The sequence below is a fragment of the Chionomys nivalis genome, chromosome 5 (assembly GCF_950005125.1).
Source record: "Chionomys nivalis chromosome 5, mChiNiv1.1, whole genome shotgun sequence".
NCBI lineage: Eukaryota > Metazoa > Chordata > Mammalia > Rodentia > Cricetidae > Chionomys > Chionomys nivalis.
In genome coordinates this window covers 84255454-84275513 of record NC_080090.1, presented here as the reverse complement: position 1 = coordinate 84275513, position 20060 = coordinate 84255454, and the positions used below count along the sequence as shown (strand labels likewise).

Sequence of the window (20060 nt, the reverse complement as noted above, 5' to 3'; positions counted from 1 at the left end):
TCCTATCCCAGTGAAAAGACTGGAAAGGAAATGTATGCAGCTGCAGTTATACACAGAACCTAGTTTTAAGGCCTACACCTTTGTAGTATCATTTTTAAAGTATGGACTTAGAGTCAAACAATTCACCGTGGTCTCCATACTAGCCGATCTTAAATTTTAACATCCTGGCCAAGAACATTGATGATGGACGGCATAGTCACAGTTTCCCTTAAGCCTCAGCATAGGGTGTTTGATTAAGAACTGCTCTCCTATTTGCCTCCTCAGGCAAGAATTCTTCAGTTGCTAACTCAAACTATTCTTTCTCCAATTGAGTCAGTAACCAAAGAGCCTGGTCAGAAAAGTCCTAGAAGTAGACTTCATGAGCAAAACTCTGTAGAAGACATTTGTTTAAAGTAGAACTTAGCTCAGAGAGACGGGACAAAACGATGGACTCATCTGTTCTATTTCTTTGGGGTTTTTGTTTTGTTTTTAATTTATTTCGAGACAGGGTTTCTCTGTGTAACATCCCTGGAAGTTCTGGAACTCTTGTAGACCAGGTTGGCCTCGAACTCACTGAGATCCGCCTGTCTCTGCCTCCCGAGGGCTGGGATTAAAGGTGTGCACCACTACTGCCCAGCTGTTCTATTTCTTCTAGGTAAGATAAAAGCCAGGGGTTGGTGACTATAAATGAATTAAGAGCCCCAGGTAGTTAGTTCAAAAATCTCTAACTACAAGAACAAGCAAAGGGTTTGTGTTTGAGTTGACATAAACCAAATGTGAAAATAAATGAAAACCCTTATAGGGTGAATCCTGATCAGAACTCCCATTGATTGAGTGCTCTAAAAACCTAGAGAAAAATTAAAGAATCTGATATGCTTTCTTTTTTTCTTATTATTCAAATCAAGAAAATGAAATGTCATAGTTTAACAGTGACACTTGGCAGACTGTGCTCCTGGTGATGATACCCAGCAGTGAATATGCTCCCATGGGGATGATTAGTTTTGATCATTAATGAGACATAGTCTTGAGTCATCTGTGAAGACAGTCTCAATGAGGACCTGTCTGCCAGAACAGGCTGGCCTGTGGGATGTCTGTGAGAGACTGTTTTGATTGTAACTGATGTAGGAAGACCCAGCCTAACTTGAGTGGCGCCATTCCCTAGGTCTGGGTCCTGGACCGTCATATAAAGAGAAAGTGAGCTGAGCAGCAGCAACCATGTGTGTGTCTATTTCTCTCTGTTCTTGACTGTAGATGTGATATGACTGATGTTTCAAATTCCTATCACCTTGATTTCTCTGCTATGATGAAGTGTAATCTGGAATGGTAAGCTAAAATAAACACCCCTTCTCCTAGTTGGCTTTTTCTCCAGGTATTTTATCACAGCAAAGGAAAAGACACCCATGATGCTGTACTTTTGGAGAGACAGTATGTGGTCTTTACAGTCAGACACCCCTGGATGAAAGTTACACCTCTGTGCAACTCTCTGACATGGTCAGGTTCTCTAACCTCAGGGAGTTTTATTTGGGCCACTTCCAAAATAGTGAACTATAAACGTGGAGTTATATGATTTAGGGTTAATATACAGAAAATTAATCAAATTGCACCCAATATAACCATATTAAATACAAGGTAGTTATCACAAAAACAAAAACGCTTGGCTGATATACATATGCATGTATAAAACACATACAAAACTCTAAATAAAATTACAAGGAAAAAGTCTAAATACTAGCTTTCACATTTTATGCTCTTGTTTTTATTTTTTATTTTTATTTATTTGGTTATGTTTTTTCAAGACATGGTTTCTCTGTGTTGCCCTGGCTGTACTGAAACTCGTTTTGCAGATCAGGCTGGCCTTGAACCCATAGAGATTTGCTTGCCTCTCTGCCTCTCGAGTGCTGGATTAAAAGTATACCTCGTCACCACCTGGTTTCTATTTTATTTCTTAAAGAATGATCTCATTTTAATTATATGAATGTCTGCACATGATCACGTCAGTGCACATGTACACGGAGGGTAGAGGTATCAAATTCCTTGGAGTTAGAGTTACAAGTGGTTGTGAGCTGCTAATGTGGGTGCTGGGACTTGAACTCAGATTCTCTGGAGAAGCAGTACCCACTGTTACTGCTGAGCCATCTCTCTAGCCCTGCTCTTGCTTTTCTTCAAACCAGGTAAATGGCTACTATTAAAGGGGCAAAAGAATCTCTTCAAGGATTTACGAAAGAACATTTCCCTCTGCCTAACTTATTTCTTGGAAAGTAGAGTCCTGGAATAAAAGGAGGATATGGTAATGAAGCCATAGTCTGATATTGTTAGGGGACTGCATTTACACAGGACACTGAACAAAAAAGAAAATGTACTAAAGATAACAGGAAATAGGTCCTCATTTTTTTTTAAGATATAAATATGAAGGGGAAAAAAAAGAAAGCTGGAATGACTTCTGCGTTTTTGTACAGAATTGAAAGTAGTGATATGGTTCATGATTTTCAATATTGGTAGTTAAATGGAAATGTGTGCGTGTATGCATTTATTTGCTTCTGCTTACTAAGAGGGCCTGGGAAGAGTGATACCCTGCTATCATGCAAAGACTAGCACCTAGATTGCTGCTGCCAAGTGCTACTTCCAACTAAAGGAACAAAGCTCCTGGAAAAGTGACTAAGTCCAGAGCTGGAGAAGGAAAAGAAAATGAACTTGGGTCCCTAAATAACAAGAGGACACCAAAAGTGTGTTATAAAAGGGACATATGAAGGCAGGCGGTGGTGGCGCACTCTGGGAGTTCGAGGCCAGCCTGGTCTACAAGAGCTAGTTCCGGGACAGGCACCAAAGCTACAGAGAGAACCTGGCTCAAAAAACCAAAAAAAAAAAAAAGGACATATGAACATCAAAAAATTAAAAGTTAGCCACTGAAGAAAATGGGCATCCATGAATATACACCAACATAAAGAAATGAACAACAATAAAAAATAAATGAGGAAAGTTCTTCCTTATGGTAAAATGTAGAAAGAGTGCCGGGCGGTGGTGGCGCACGCCTTTAATTCCAGCACTTGGGAGGCAGAGGCAGGCGGATCTCTGTGAGTTCGAGATCAGCCTGGTCTACAAGAGCTAGTTCCAGGACAGGCTCCAAAACCACAGAGAAACCCTGTCTCGAAAAACCAAAAAAAAAAAAAAAAAAAAAAAAAAAAAAAAGTAGAAAGAGTGATGAAGTTAGAAAAAAGAATCACCAGTTTTTAGAAACTACCATTTTAGCCGGGCGGTGGTGGCACACGCCTTTAATCCCAGCACTCGGGAGGCAGAGGCAGGCGGATCTCTGTGAGTTCGAGACCAGCCTGGTCTACAAGAGCTAGTTCCAGGACAGGCTCCAAAACCACAGAGAAACCCTGTCTTGAAAAACCAAAAAAAAAAAAAAATAAACAACTATTTTAAAATTAGTTCAGGAAAGAAAATTAATGAATCCCAAAGTAGTAAGTAGTTAAAGTGGATGAGTGAGTGACATTTACAGGATCCTAAAGTATTCCTTTATAACATATTTATAAACCACTAAAGAGCAAAAGGAACTCTGCCACGGAGAAACCTGGCATATGCCATCTTCACCTATTGGTCAAAGGTAACACCACAGGACAAGCAGTTTGAAAAGAAAAGAACATATAGCATCATTCCTGTGACCTCATGACACCACGGCGGAAACACACAGACTGGTTCTAATCACGGTGAAACACCGGATACACACAGTATGACTGGACTCTTACCTTAAACTTCAGTCAAGGAAGGGCACACTAGGGAGTAAAGCTCGGTGAGTTCATGACTCAGGTTTGGGTTCTTTTACTACAAGGGACATTGTTAAGACAACTGGTGAGACTTGGATTTGGTCACTGCATGAAGGGAATAAGGAGTTTTTTGTCACCAGGTGGTGGTGGTGGTGCACACCTTTAATCCCAGCACTTGAGAGGCAGAGGCAGGCGGATCTTGTGAGTTCAAAGCCAGCCTGGTCTACAAAGTGAATTCCAGGACAGGTTTCAAAGACACACAGAGAAACCCTGCCTCAAAAAAAAAAAAAAGAAAAAAAAAAAGTTCCTTGTCCTATGTAGTATTTATGTGGCTTGAAATTGTTTCAAAAAAAAAAAAAGAAAAAAAGTCTAGTTCTTTCATCTTACTGGGGTGGGAAAAGAGGACAAAGGGAGGCCTTGCCTCCAGAGAACTCTTGAGAAACAGCTTCTCATTTCAGAGGATTCTAGGATTTCACAGAACTGGGTTTCTCAACGCAATAGACAACCATTTGGAAGGGTACAATGATTATAATTTGAGACTTGTTAACAGGTCATAAATCAAGTTAGTGGCTCATAAAAGTGATAAAAAGTGAAGAGACCAGTAAATTCTGAATGTGTTACATAGGATTGTGCTTTCTTGAAACTGTTGATTTTGTTTATATATGTACGCAATATATATTAGATCATAATGTAGAAAGCGTTTCATATTCAGTTATAGCAAAAAGTTTGAAGCTGATGGCGTGAAGACATTGATATAACCAAAAAAATCAGCACAAATCTTTTGCTGATGAGAAAAGCAAGAACAGTTCTTAATCTAGCATAATACAGGGATAGCTATCCACTCTCTGGGCTATTGAACTGGCAAGGGGGTATGTGCTCTGAAGAAAAACAAACAATACTACATCTGATCAGTTAGGCATGAAAGTAGGACTGAAAGTCACTACTTCCACATCCAAACGTGGGATCTGATGGACATTATCGTGAGGCAGGAGAATGAGGATATTATGGTGGCCACCCGAGCATGGAGATTCAAATGCAGTCTGCTAATATTTATGTGGTACATGACATGAAGATTCCCTGAATGTCATTAAAAGTGTTTTTGGAACAGAGTCTGACTTGTAGCCCTGGCTGGCCTCAAACTCAGAGATCTGCCTACCTCTGGAGTACTGGGATTAAAGGTGTGTGCCACCTGGGTCGGCCTTGCCATTAAAGGCTTTAACCAGAGGAACTTGTACTTACCATCCTATCAAGGAAAGAATGTTGGGAATAACAACTCACTTTTCTAAATTACGACAGAAGATGCCCCACCAGCTGACAACTCACCATCAAGTGTCATTATCATACGAGGGGGACAGCACAGCTGCCTGTCTTCAGTTTTCAAGCTTTACTTAGGGAAGTGGAAGGAAGGGTTTAAAAAGTATATAGAATTAAAAAAAGAAAAGAAAAGGGCATGGGAAGATTGCTCAGCAGTTAAAAGCTTCTGCTGTACAAGCCTGATGACTTAGCTCAACCCTAAAAAGCCAGCTGTGGCGGTGCCACCTGGAACCCCAGCACTACTACTACAGGACAGGTCCTAGAGAGACAGGAGAGCTGGCAGGAAGCTCATGGGCCAGCAGCCTGGATCACGTTACACAGCAGCAAAATAAGAGGGTAACCTGCCTAAAAACAAGATGGAAGGCGAGACGTGACTTCCACATTCATGAACATGTGTGAGCCAGTACAAGCACATACACAGATACACATAGAAACACAGACACACATGTGATGGAGGAATTACTTTCATTTAATAAAGAAACTGCCTTGGCCCATTTATAGGCCAGCCCTTAGGTGGGTGGAGTAAACAGACAGAATGCTGGGAGAAAGAAGCCGAGTCAGGAGTCGCCATGATTCTCCCACTCCAGACAGACGCAGGTTAAGATCCTCCCTGGTAAGCCAGCTTGTGGGGCTACACAGAATATTAGAAATGGGTTAGATCAATATGTAAGAGCTAGCCAATAAGAGACTGGAACTAATGGGCCAGGCAGTGATTAAAACAATACAGTTTCCGTGTAATTATTTCGGGCATAAGCTAAGCCATGCGGGCAGCCGGGTGCCGGGGACGCAGCCCGGCCGCTCTTATTACAACACACATGCACATGCGTGATGTGGGATTCCTCTCTGTATGCTATGAATATGTTTTATTACTACTGGTTATTAAAGAAGCTATTTCAGCCAATGGCTTAGTAAAGTCGGGCAGGAAATTCGAACAGAGATATGGAGAGAAAGTAGGTGAAGTCAAGGAGATGCCATGTAGTAGCCGATGCAAGTGGCCAGCCAGAACCTTACATGTAGGCAACAACCTTGTGGTGATTCACAGATTAATAGAAATGGGTTAATTTAATATGTTTAAGAGTTAGCTAGAAATATGTATAAGCTATTGGCCAAACAGTGTTGTAATTGATGCAGTTTCTGTGTGACCATCTTAGGTCTCAGCAGCCGGGAGTCTCCACCTGCACACGTGCACACGCACACGCACACAGATTCTCACTAACAGAAAAGGAGAGCAGAATCAAGTTCTGCGGTGCCTGTGACAGCTCTGTCACCTCTGGAGACGTCAGAATTGAGCCCAAGCTACAGAGTTTGTGGCAGTAAGTTTTAGGTGACGGTAGTCAGAAACTAGGCCTAGTCCTAGACTCTTCTGAATTAGCTTCCAATCTGAAACTTAATCATCTAGAACAGTGCTTCACAACCTGTGGGTTACGGCCACTTTGAGGGTTGCATATTAGGTAGTCTGCATATCAGATATTTACATTATGATTCATAAAGTAGCAAAATTACAAAGTAGCAATGAAAATAATTGATGGTTGGGGTCACCACATGAGGGCTGTAGCATTAGGAAGGCTGAGAACCATCGGTCGAGAATACACCTACTTTTGATAAATTCTACTTTTGGTACAGTGACAAAAGAATTCCTTTCCACTGTGTATCTACTCCGCTGCAGCAAAACTATGGGAAAGTCCCCAGAAAAGGTGAGAGCAGCTTCCAGACCGCAAAGGTCTTCAAGGCCCAACTGGGACCCCCGACAGTTCGGTAGACATTACCTCATCTTTTGAGAATTTTTTGGCAGCTTCCTGCAAATTAACTTTTAAGTGACTTAGTTGGTAATAAACTGAGTTTATATAATACATGCATTTTAGCTTAGATTTAGGGAAGTGATGAGGAATCAAATATTACCAATCAAGAATTGTAATTTAAATAGTTTACCCTTTCTTTGAAGGTAAGAATCGGACAGAGAACAACCATTTTCAGGCCTGTTTATGAATATAAGGATCAATGGATAGGTGTTATTTTTCATTATCAATAGGCACTTTTCTTTCATTAATCCAATCTAAAAACTATTAAAGTGTTTGCTCTCCACGCAAAGTGCCATTAGAGGTGTGCAAAGTGCTTTACAGTATGACTCCTATCTCCAAAGAGATTCCAGAGAATCTTAAGATTCTCTGCAGCTGGAGTTTCAGGAGGCTGAGAACTGAAATTGGGTCATCTTTCCAGGTCTTCTATACATTGATACACTCATTTCTGATCTCACACTAAGCAAATACAAAATCTGTTTTTGGTTACTGTGGTTTAGCTGAAGTGCTGGGGCTTAGTACTCAAACACTGAGTGGCATTCCCAAGCCTAAATAAGTTATTTTGTTGTTAATTTTTAACTTTTTTTTCAAGACAGTGTTTCTCTGTGTAGCTTTGGAGTCTGTCCTGGAACTTGCTCTGTAGACCAGGCTGGCTTTGAACTCACAAAGAGCAGCCTGCCTCTGCCTCTTGAGTGCTAGGATTGAAGACATATGCTACCACCGCTTGGTTTAATAAGTTGTTTTTAAAGTAATTCTAATGGCACAGAGCCCAGTCAGAGCGCCTCAGTGTAAGAGCATCACTCACTGGTCTGTGTACTTATACTGGCATTTTATTGCTAGGTGTCTAGAAAGGCTGCAGATAGTGATTGGGGAATAAGGGAGAATGAAAAGTTTTTAAGGGAACAGGTTCTCTGCCAGTTTCCTCTTTCTATTTTCTCATTTTAAATATTTATTTTTTATGTTATGAGTGCTTTGCTTACATTTATGTACATATACCACACATGGGCCTGGTGCCCACAGAGACTATCGGAGTTACAGATAGTTGTGAGCCACCATATATATGCTGGAGACAGAACTCTAGTCCTCTGCAAGAGCAGCAAGTGCTCTTAAGCACCAAACCACCTGTCTCTCCAGTTCTGTTTTCCCATTTTAATCCTCTGCTTTGGTCCATGTACCATGAAAATCTTTCCCTTTGGCAGGGACAGGGGAGATTAGTGATGATAGCACACAACTAATAATGACTCCTACACAGGCGCTCTTAGGCGAGAAAAAGCATATGAGGGATTTAACCACAAAGCGAATCTCTTGCCCTTCTTTCTCCTTTGACATGAGTCACTAGGATTGGCTTTACTACACATGCACGGAAATGAAATGCAGAGATAAGCAGGTAATTCTTTCAATTTAATAAAGGAATTCTGATTGTGTTCTTTATGAAAAGGCAATAAAAGCTAAAAAATCAGACTAAGAAACATAACCACTAAAAAGCTCTTGTGCATTCTGGTGGGCTGTTTGGAGTAAGAGGAGGAGACAGTGCCATCTTAAGGTATAAGGCAGCAGCAGTGAGAAAAAGCAAAACAGGAATTACAAAATTGCTCAGATGAAGCTTAAAAATCTTTTACCTCATGTATGTGTGTGCACACACTCGTGTTTACATACATGTAGATGTGTGTGGATTGGTGTGGATTTGTGTGTGGATGTGCTGGTTCCCTCTCCACTGAACCCAGACCTACACACTAAGGGGCCAGTCTGGTCAGACGGCTTTCCAGAGTCCTTCTGTCTCCGTCTGGAACTACAGGCAGGCCTCATGTCCTCCTAGCATTAACATGGCCTCTGGGAATGGTATTAATGCCAGGCATGCTAACCACTGAATCACCTCCTCTGCCCCATAATAACTTTTATTTGTCTACAAAACATTACCAATTTTGCTGCCATGAAGTTAAAAAAAATCATGTCCTAGTGTTACTGTGTAAGTTTAAATCTCAGGAATTTATTTAATGATAAGAAATTATTAAGAAAAGTTCTTTAAGAAAAACCACCCTGCAAACTTGCCCTGGAATTGGCTCGTGAGGGGGGTGTGTGTCAGGCAGACTGGCTGACCAACAAGCTCCAGGGATCCCTCTGTTGGCCTACTCAGCAGCTCTGGGATACATGAGTCCATCACTACACCTGGTGGCGGCTGCTTCTTTTTTTTTTTTTTTTTAACATGGGTGCTAGGAATCCAAACTCAGTTTCTCATGCTTACCCAGCAAGAATTTTATAGACTATACCATATCCCCAGGCCTGAATCTCATGTTTTGTAATTAAATTTACATTTAGCAACAACTTAGAAAGGCAAGCATTTGTGAGAAGCTACTTTTTTTCCATGTGAACACTATGCTTTCTCCCCCTTTCACAAGATCTTTGGAAGCCCCACATACAAAACAGCAGTAAAGTTGGAAGTGACAACTCAGAATCTGGGTAGGGGTTTTCAAGGGAGAGACAATGCTTACCACAGAGATGGGCAGATATGAGTGAGGACATCCATGTCTCAATGACGGGAAATAGTATTGTTAGAAATCTGTTTAGGGGGTTGGAGAGATGGCTCAGAGGTTAAGAGCATTGCCTGCTCTTCCAAAGGTCCTGAGTTCAATTCCCAGCAACCACATGGTGGCTCACAACCATCTGTAATGGGGTCTAGTGCCCTCTTCTGGCCTGCAGGCGTACACACAGAAAGAATATTGTACACATAATAAATAAATATTTTTTTAAAAAAAAAAAAAGAAATCTGTTTAGGTCACTATCAGCCTGAAAGATTTGGAGACTGGACCTCATCCTCAAACAGCCTGCAAGCCAAGAACTTTAACTACAGTAGTCTATAGTTACTAATTATAGTCAGAAGATTACAACGTACATCTTCTCTCTGGTACTGGTTGACGATATAAACTTCTTTGAGACTATTAAGAAATAATTTTTTTTTTTTTTTTTGGATTTTCGAGACAGGGTTTCTCCGTAGCTTTTGGTTCCTGTCCTGGAACTAGCTCTTCTAGACCAGGCTGGTCTCGAACTCATAGAGATCCGCCTGCCTCTGCCTCCCGAGTGCTGGGATTACAGGCATGTGCCACCACCGCCCGGAGCGAAATAATTATTTTTTGAGACAGGCTTTTATATAGCCCAAGCTGTACTCAAACTGGCTGAGGGTAGCCTTGACTAGATATTTAAACCTGGCTCTCAGGCTATGAACCTTTGTTCTAATAAAGAGCAAAGACATACCACTGGCCCTTTTGTAAGAGTCAAACTAAACAGACCTTTCAACTAGAGAACAGGACAAAGTTCCTCAGGAAAAACAACTTAGAGCGGGTCTACACCTGCCCAAACTGCAGATCAGCACTGTATCCTGCTGGTCACTGTCTACGTCTGTCCCTTAAGGGTGCTCTGCTCTGTTGGTCATCATCCACTTTCACCCTCACCCTTCACTGCCATACCCAAATCTAAATTCTGCCTAGTCTAAAGGTTTTTGATGGCAGTCACAAGGACTAGGGAGCCAGACTCAGATTCTGGTGACATATTGATATTTAGGAGGTAAGTTTGGAAATTTGCATGTCCTCTGTACTGTAGACAGACCCTAATAAAGAATTAGCCTGCCAAAATGCTCATGGAACTCTGATAGGAAAAAAATTGCTCAAATTGCTTAGGATAAATTTAATCTTTTTGATAAAACTAAAAGCAATGAAAGTGTTTGTTTGTTTGTTTTTAAAATGAGGTTTAGGGGCTGGAGAGATGGCTCAGAGGTTAAGGACGCTGAATGCTCTTCCAGAGGTCCTGAGTTCAATTCCCAGCAACCACATGGTAGCTCACCACCATCTACAATGAGATCTGGTGCCCTCTTCTGGCATGCAGCCATACATGGAGGCAGAACACTGTATTGTATACATAATAAATAAAATCTTTTTGTTTTGTTTTTTTTTTTTTGGTTTTTCGAGACAGGGTTTCTCTGTGGCTTTGGAGACTGTCCTGGAACTAGCTCTTGTAGACCAGGCTGGCCTCAAGCTCATAGAGATCGTCTGCCTCTACCTCCTGAGTGCTGGGATTAAAGGCGTGCGCCACCATCGCCTGGCAATAAAATCTTTTTTAAAAAGCATTTAAAAAATGGGGTTTAAAAAATACAATTGGTTAAAGAGTTCAAAAATACACATAAGTGCCAGTTGATGGTGGCGCACGCCTTTAATCCCAGCACTTGGGAGGCAGAGGCAGACGATCTCTATGAGCTTGAGGCCAGCCTGGTCTTCACAGCAAGTTTCAGAACAGGCTCCAAAGATACACAGAAAATCCTGTCTTAAAAAAACAAAAAACAAAAAAATACACTTAAGTAGCTTAAAAGTATATGACTCAAACCAAGTGGTGGTGGCACACTCCTTTAACCCCAGCACTTTGGAGGCAGAGGCAGACAGATTGAGGCCAACCTGGTCTACAGAGCAAGTTCCAAGTCAGCCAGGACTGTTACAAAGTGAAACCTTGTCTTGAAAAACCGAAAAAAGTATATATTGGGCATGGAGATGCTCAATAAGGGCACTTACTGCCAAGCCGATAACCTGAGTTAAATTCCCAGAGCATGCAGGAAGACAGCCAGCTCCCACAAGCTGTCCCTTGAGCTTCATGCTTGTACTACAGTGCTCAGGCATGCAAGTGTGTGCAAACACACATAAATAAAAAAAAAAAGAGAGAGTATCTCTTTATTTTTTTAATTAATTAATTAATTTTAATTAAAAATTTCCACCTCCCTGCCTCCCTTTTCCCTCTCCCTCCCCCCACTCCCCACGCCCCACGAGAGCATCTCTTTAAAGTGAATGATTTACCTGAGACTTTTTTTTAAAAAAAACCATATATATCTAGAAAGGCAGCTTTGTGATGCCCAAAATTTATGAGATTACATTTTAAATCTACCCAGCTTGTAGGAGGGGAGAGGGAGGAAGGGAAGGGAGTGGAGAAATATGGATAGCTCAATAAAAAAAATCTACCCAGATCATCATACATACATACTTCAAGTCACTGTAAAAGTCAAAGAAAAAGAAGTCTTAGTCACTGTTCTGTTGATGTGAAGACACAACACGAGTGATTCTTAAGAAAGAAAACATTTAATTGGAAGCTTGCTTACAGTTTCACAAGTTTAGTCCATTATCATCATGGGGAGCATGGCAGCATGCATGGCGCTGGAGCAGTAGCTGAGAGCCATGTCTTGATCCACAGGCAAAGAATAGAGAGAGGGAGAGAGAGAAGTGGGGGAGACCAGGCTTTTGGAAGCCTAAAGCCCATCCCCAGTGACACACTTCCTCCAAGAAGGCTACAGTTCCTAATCTTTGTAATCCTTTCAAACATTTCCACTCCCTGGTGATTTAAGCATTCAAAGATACGAGCCTACGGAGGCCGTTCCCATTCAAACTACTACAGTACTAAATTACAATCTGGAACAGCTTTAACTTGGTGTGTTGTTCAATGGTGGAGTGCTTGTGCAGCACGTATAAGGCCCTATGTTAGATTGCTGCCCCCTCAGTGCAAAAAATGCACAAATAATCTGAATAAATCTATTTTTAGGACAAAGACATCTGTGACAAGTACTTTCTATTATAATCTCTATGTCGGCAAAGTATTTTTGCCAGTTAAAATAGTCTGAAATTTAGGCTCACGTATTTGATGACCATGAACTTCTGGAAAGTGAAACCTGTAACCTAAAGTTATAGTCACAGAAGCATTATAACCTGGGACTGAAAAATAAATTGCAAATTCTATTTAAACTTAAGCTCCAAAATTATCATTAGCTTCATTTAATTTTACATTTTGTTAACTGACTTGAAAGCTTATAAATTTGGCCAAAGCTCCATGAGGTTAGAACAACAATTAGAAAATGCAGTGTTTTAACAGAAGCCTCCTGCTACAGTTAACTGGTATGCACCTTCTGCTTTGTTAGCTGTCTGAACGCCATGCTTTCTCTCCCTGTTCACATACGCTACAACAGCTAAGTGGTAGAGAGTGTATCTAACACACTCAAGGCTCTGGGTTCAATTTCCAGCATCAAAAAAGAAAGAAAGAAAAGAGAGACAAATAAAGTAACAATCACCTAGATCTCCAAGCAAAAGCAAAAGTAAATAAAGATGCTACTGTACAGCTACAGCTGGGTTTGACTTCCAATTCTCCAAACTCTCTTATGCTCAAACGACCTTTTCTGAGTCAATTAAATGCTCTAATAGTCCCTTTTTTCCCCCATCCTATTTCCACTGAAGATCAGTGTGCGCTTCCCTAGGCTTTTCTCACAGGTTAGAAGCTTTCATTCTTGCTTTAAAAACATGGCTGTTCCTCTGGAGACGATGCAAATGTTTCTACCTGCCAGCCACACAATATATACCATTACTGTAACACCTCGAAGGTCAAGGCAGGAACACTGAGTCTCAAGCCAGCCTGGGACATACAGTTGGGCTACACAGCCAGCCAGTCAGAAACACCACCACATTTCCTACTATTCCTGAAGTACAGAGAACACACCCAAACAAAACTAAACCAAAGCCCAATACACCTCAGTCATCACAGGAAAGAAAAGTTGAAAAAAAATTTCCAAGTATTTCTGATATTTCCTGAATATTATGGTTCATAGGAAGTAAAGATCACTCTGTGTACATTCTTTAAAAGTTACATTTCAACCCCACATCATAATTCAGAAATAACACTCCTTTAGCCAGCCATGGGGGAAAAGGGAAACAATTCCCAGAATACTTAAGTTAATGGTCCTGTCAACTCTCTTCTTCCCACAATGCAAAGCCAGTGTAATTCTATATAAACACAGTCGTGCTGAGGCAAGCACTTGCAGAGTGTGAGAGCTACACATGCATTTCTCTAAGAAACACCACGTGAGAGCTTCATGAGGCATGGTCATGTTTGTGGAAAACAGGACCAATGTGGGAATCAAATCAATTAGAGTCCTGGAGGCTGCTGTTTAGCATGCAATAGAGGAAAGAATTGAGCTTCATGATCCCTATGGCACAATACAACCACACACTGTTCTCTCTGAGTACAAAGGTCAGGCAGAAGCTAATCCCCGAGTGAAGCAGGCTCTGTTCTAAGCAGCATGCATGGTGCAGCATGCCATGTTATCACCTGGGAGGGTTGACAGGGGTGATGGTAACAATGTATTACTGGAGTTATGATCATGAGTCAATCTTTGTATGTTTAGTTAGCACTATATTCTAACAGATAAAGGAAAGAGCAAATAACTTTCCCACACCACAGACCATATATATGGTCATAGTAAGTACCCAAAGTCCACCAATACAAACCGAATCCCGGCAATGGAGGTCTGCTATTAAGCACACAGAAAGGTGAGCACAAAGTCCTAGGTTCGATGTGAAACATATCATCTAGGAATGTCAAATGTCAGAAAGGACTCTGTGTTTGTTTCTTGCATCCTTTTAGTGTTTCTAAATAAGCAATAATCAAGGCAAGCTAATGTGGACTCTAGTTTTCTTCCTCCTTACTTTTTTGGTTTTCGAGACAGGGTTTCTCTGTCACTGGAAAGAATGCTGCTCACTCTATAGATCAGCCTGGCCTCGAACACACAGAGATCTGCCTCCCTCCACCTCCTAAGTGCTAGGCTTAAAAGCATGCTCCACCAAAGCCCAGTTTAGTTTTCTTCTTTCAAGTATCCAAAATGGTTTCTATAAGTAATATTGTTCCTTGAAGGCTTGATAAAATTTGTACTGAAATACTTCACACATTTCTTTAAAAGAAATCAAAAGTAGTGGGCAGCTGATTTTTAAAAAGGTAAGAAACTTGGGGCAGCAGCAGACTGCAGTACACACCTGTGCATCCTGCCACTGCTCCATAAATGGTCAGGCTCAATGAGAGCACATGGTGCTTTCCCTAGCCCATGAAGAAACACTGCCGTCAGCAAGGGTTTGTCATAGGCACCAACCTGCAGTCCTGCGCCTGGAAGCCAGCCATCAGCATACTGGAAAGAATGCTGCAGTGGGAACTCACAGCACTCATTTATTTTCTACCACAAGGCATTCCACAACTTAGGCCCTTATAGGGCCCCAGGTTTTCATCTGCAAAATAGAGAGCTGGGCTGGAAAAGTGTGCACAGCACCCTCTGAACTGACTCTCTGTAACGTCAACAGTTTGGGACTTCATAAATTGGCTTACTCCTCCATTCTTCAGTCAGCCAAATAAATAATTTTTCAGGTAAAGAAAAAGCCCCAGACACTCCTGAAATCAACCTTTAAGTCAGGTGGAAGTCAAAATACTTAGCTTTGTTCGCTCACCAGTCTGTAAAGGCACAATGTAGGAAGTTGGGTGAAGTTCTACACAGGTATACACATAATCTAAGGTTTTGTTTTTAAGATTTATTTATTTTTATTTTCATGTGTATGGGTGTTTTGCTTGCATGTATGTCCATGCACCACATGCTTCCAGTACCCTGTAAGCCAGAAGAGGACAATAGAGTCCCTGGAACTGGAGTTACCAACAGCTGTGAGCTGCTATGGCTGTTAGGATTGAATCCAGGTCTTCTACAAGAGTATCCATTGCTCTTAAGTGTCTGTCACTGGTAGCTGGGAAGATAACAGGAACAGAATAAATAAACCCAAAACTGACTTGATCAGGGTATAGATGGAGGCAAATTGAGATTCATGCAGCAACACTAGAGGACAGAGGAAATACATGTGGTTATGTGAACAGAGATAAGACAGTGAAGAACAGAAACAAGAGTGGGTTAGAAATTAAAAACCAGTGTATGAAGTATGTAGTGTGGCTGTGGTTCAACCTAAGATGTAGTATGTAGCACATCTCATGCAATCCTCACAGTCCTTTTAGAGATAAATTAAAAAACAACTAGACATTGAAAGACACCTGACCATCCACACATTGCATGTGAGACAGCGAGTTGCATCTATCATGCTACGTGGTATGAACATAGATGGTATAAAGGGAGGGAGTTCACTGTTCAATAGTTCCACCTCAGCAGAAAAAGTATCCAACAGGTTTCTCATTTTGGGCTCAGGAGATAGCTCAATCATGCGAAGCATGAGATCTGAGTCTAGATCCCCAGAACCACATAAAAAAGCAGGTATTTCACAGATAGTAAGAGAGGTGGCAGTAGACAGGCAGATCCCAAGAGTTCACTGGCCAGCTTGTCTAGTGCATTAGTGAAGTTTCAAGCCAATGAGAGATTCTGTCTCAAACAAAAGGTGGAAACACCTAAGGAATGACAACCAAGGTTGTCCTTTGAGAACTGCACACATGTGCATGCATGCATAGGTACACACCTGTACACCTTCACACATGAACACACACATAAAAGCAAAAACCAAGCAATTCACATTCAAGTAATAAAGAGGTCATTGAAGCAGTCTTCATTTCCATGGGAATCTTAATTAAGTTTCAGAACTGGATTTATGTATTTACAAAGATAAATTACAACAATAACAAAAGATTAAAGAACATTCAGAGAGCCGGGTGGTGGTAGCGCACACCTTTAATCCCAGCACTTGGGAGGCAGAGGCAGGCAGATCTCTGTGAGTTTGAGGCCAGCCTGGTCTACAGAGTGAGTTCCAGGACTGACTCCATAGCTATTGGGAAACCTTGTCTCAAAAGTCGAGAGAGAGAGAGAGAACATTCAGAGAAGACGAACCATATAATAAAAGTCAGTCATATCAAGTGTGGTGGCACATGCCTGTAATTCCAAGTCTCAGCAGGTTGAGGCAGGAGGATTAAAAGCAACAAGGCCAGCATGGGATATATGAATGCAATTATATTACATCTATGACTCTGGATCTAGTTCATTCAGTAATATTTTATCACTAATCTTTATCCTATTTATATTATATTTGTAACTCAGTTTTTTTTTAAGTTTTGCTTTTGTTTTTGAGATAGTTATATGAGTTTCACCAGGTAACTCTGGTCGGTCTGGAACTCGCTACATAGACCAGGCTGACCTTGAGCTCACTCGCTTTTACCTCCTGAGAGATGGGATTAAAGGTGTGTACTACAACCTGTAATTCAGTTTGTTTGGGTTTTTAAATTTTTTTATTTTACTAGTGTTTTTGGCTGCATGTATGTGTGAGGGTGTCAGATCTTGGAGTTACAGACAGTTGTTAGCTGTCATGTGGATGCTGGGAATTGAACTCAAATCCTCTGGAAGAGAAGTCAGTGCTCTTAACCTCTTCAATCCCCTGTAACTCAGTTTTGATGGCTATGTTATATTGAGCTCTAGTCCAAAGAAAGAGCCCTAAATGGCTTGTGGCAAAACAAACTATGAGTCATTGGTATTTCACTGCATGAATAAATCACTGTTGCCTTAACTACTGCCAGAGTGCTGGACATTTAGGTTATTTCCAATTCTTCTACTATCATAAACAGCTAACTGGACCAAGTCTGTTTATTCAACAGTGTCTAACAGTTTTCTACATAGTAAATACTCAAACTTTCTGAGGATGACCAAGTATTTAGAGATAAGGATATACAATACACCTTGTAAAGATCTATGCATAAAGAGTTATCTGTAGCTATACCTGCATGACTATTTCCTAAAAATACATTCCCATCAATAGAAATTCTGGATGAATTTCAGACTTCTGTTACTTTGACAATGTACTTCCTCAGAGAAATTAACTTGCATTCCCAAAAGCAGAAAATGAGGAGGCCAAATTTGCTATATTCACCCCTAAATCCTTTAGTCTTTGTTACAATTAGTTTTAAAAGATCTTTTTTAAAGAAAAAGAGAAAAAAATCTCCCTCATAATTTTAATTTATGCTTTTTTTAGTGAGGTTGCAAACTTTTATGTTTATTAGCAATTCTAAAGTGACTTTCTTTTTATTTATTTATTTTCCTGAGACAGGGCCTCTCTGTGTAATCCCAAGTGTCGAGGCTGGCCATGAACTCACAGAGATCAGCCCACTGCTAACTGAATTCTGGGATTAAAGGTGTGTGCTACCACACCTAGCCCCCAGAAATGATTTTCTAATGAACACTACACTACAAATCAAATTTGCTCCTTGAAGCTCAGCTTTAGGTAAAAACCCTTGGCACACAATATTTTCAGAAAGAAAATACTGAAAAAACAACCCAAGAACAAAAGAAAGTACTTTACGACACTATCTAAAGACCTAGCAGGGACAGGCGCATCCACAAACAAGCTAGGTTACAACACACGCTTTACTCATAGCAAAGTGGGGAGTTCAAAACTTCCTCTGCCTGACTTTTTAATGATACTCATCTGTTATATAACTTTATTTGTGAAATATTTCTAGAGTGATGATGTAAGTGGGACAGGAAAAGCTACGAGGATAAGATTCCCTTAATAGTTCTTTGGATGCTTTTCTTTCAGAGCTGTATTAGTCAGGGTTCTGTAGTAGAACAGAGCTGACAGGACGGCTCTCCCTCTCTCCCCTTCTGTCCCCTCCATATGTGTGTGTGTGTGTGTGTGTGTGTATAAATATATATGGTATTTTTAAAAGTGGCTTAGGATGTGGCCCAGGTAGTCCAACAATGGCTGTCTACCAACAGAAAGTCCAAGAATTCAGTAACTGCTCAGTCCACGAAGTTGGATGAGCTGGTCTTCAGTAGTTGCTGGAATCCAGAAGTAGGCTCTAATGCCAGTGAAGGAGTGGACTTGCCAGTGAGCAGGCAAGCAAAAAGCAAAATCTTCCTTCTTCCATGTCCTTCATATAGGATTCCAGCAGGTGTGGCCCAGATTAAAGGTGAATCTTCACAACTCAAAAAATCTGAATTAAAGCTGGGCGGTGGTGGCGCACGCCTTTAATCCCAGCACTCGGGAGGCAGAGGCAGGCGGATCTCTGTGAGTTCGAGACCAGCCTGGTTTACAAGAGCTAGTTCCAGGACAGGCACCAAAACCACAGAGAAACCCTGTCTCGAAAAACCAAAAAAAAAAAAAAAAAAAAAAAAAAAAAAAAATCTGAATTAAAGGTGTATCTTCCCACCTCAAATGATTTAATTAAGAAAAATCTGTCACAGGTGTACCCAACCACTTGGGTTTTAGTGAATTTCAAGTGTAATTTTAACAAGCAAAAATAACCATCACAGAAGCCATTTAGACTAGCCCAGACACTATATGCTGCTCTCCAGACTGTGGTCCGGGTGTCTGTGCAGGTACAGTAAGACTCTCTAGAGCAGAAGTGAAGCACCTGGGTCTGCAGTGGTGTTCCAGATATTAGATCATGGAGGCTCTGACCTACTCAGTGATTAACTCCTTGATTCATTCATAGGATGGTATTGCTGGGAGGTGGCACAAAGCAGCAAGAGGGACCTAGTTGGAGGAAATGTAGTCATGTCCTCGGTGTCACAGCTGTAACTGGCCCCTTGTATTTACCCTTCCTCTGCTTCACTGCCACAGTCCTACTGCCATGTTGTTTAGCCTCTAACAGGGATCAGACGCAAAGAGCCAAGTGAGCACACACTGAACCTCCTAACGTATGTGCTAGCATGTCGTCACAGTTTTATTTATTTATTTATTTATTTATTTATTTATTTATTTATTATGTATACAATATTCTGTTTGTGTGTATGCCTGCAGGCCAGAAGAGGGCACCAGACCCCTTTACAGATGGTTGTGAGCCACCATGTGGTTGCTGGGAATTGAACTCAGGACCTTTGGAAGAGCAGGCAATTCTCTTAACCTCTGAGCCATCTCTCCAACCCTATGTTGTCACAGTTTTAAGAAAATAATAAGCACAGAGGTTTATAGACTGCCAGTCCTGGACCAGGCTGTGAACATGAAGGGCTCTGTAACCCTGAGCTGGACACAGACAGGTAAAAGCATAACGAGATAAACAAAAAGGAGGTTGGCCTAAAGAGTATTATCGACACTGAGGACCTGACTAACATTTCTCCACACTCACTAATCCAACACACAAGCCCTTCCTAACTGTCAGCCTAATCTGGAAATGCTCCTCTGAGGTACAAGCATGCACGCTGTCCATTCCTTCAGGGTAATCTTAGAGGAGAAGGGAAGAATGTGGGTCATCTGTTCTCAACAAGGAAAGGAAGCAGAAATGTGGCAGAGAACTGTTAGTGGGAGCAGTTACCCACAATAAGCCCAATGACACAATCATCAGATCTGCTCAAACTCAGTAAGGGGGGCACCCTGTGTGCAGGAGCAGGTGTGTACAAGCCAGAGTGCTCATGTGAAGGGCAGCTCTGGGTGTCAGTCCTCACCTTGCACCTTGT

At 41.3% G+C, this 20060-nt stretch overlaps 1 protein-coding gene across 4 annotated transcripts in view; it reads right to left on the bottom strand.

Annotated features, from left to right (window-relative positions):
• The window catches only part of Ppp1r12b (protein phosphatase 1 regulatory subunit 12B), a 209717-nt gene that overhangs the window by 50841 nt on the left and 138816 nt on the right, over positions 1 to 20060 (bottom strand). The gene's annotated exons all lie outside the window — the stretch shown is intronic.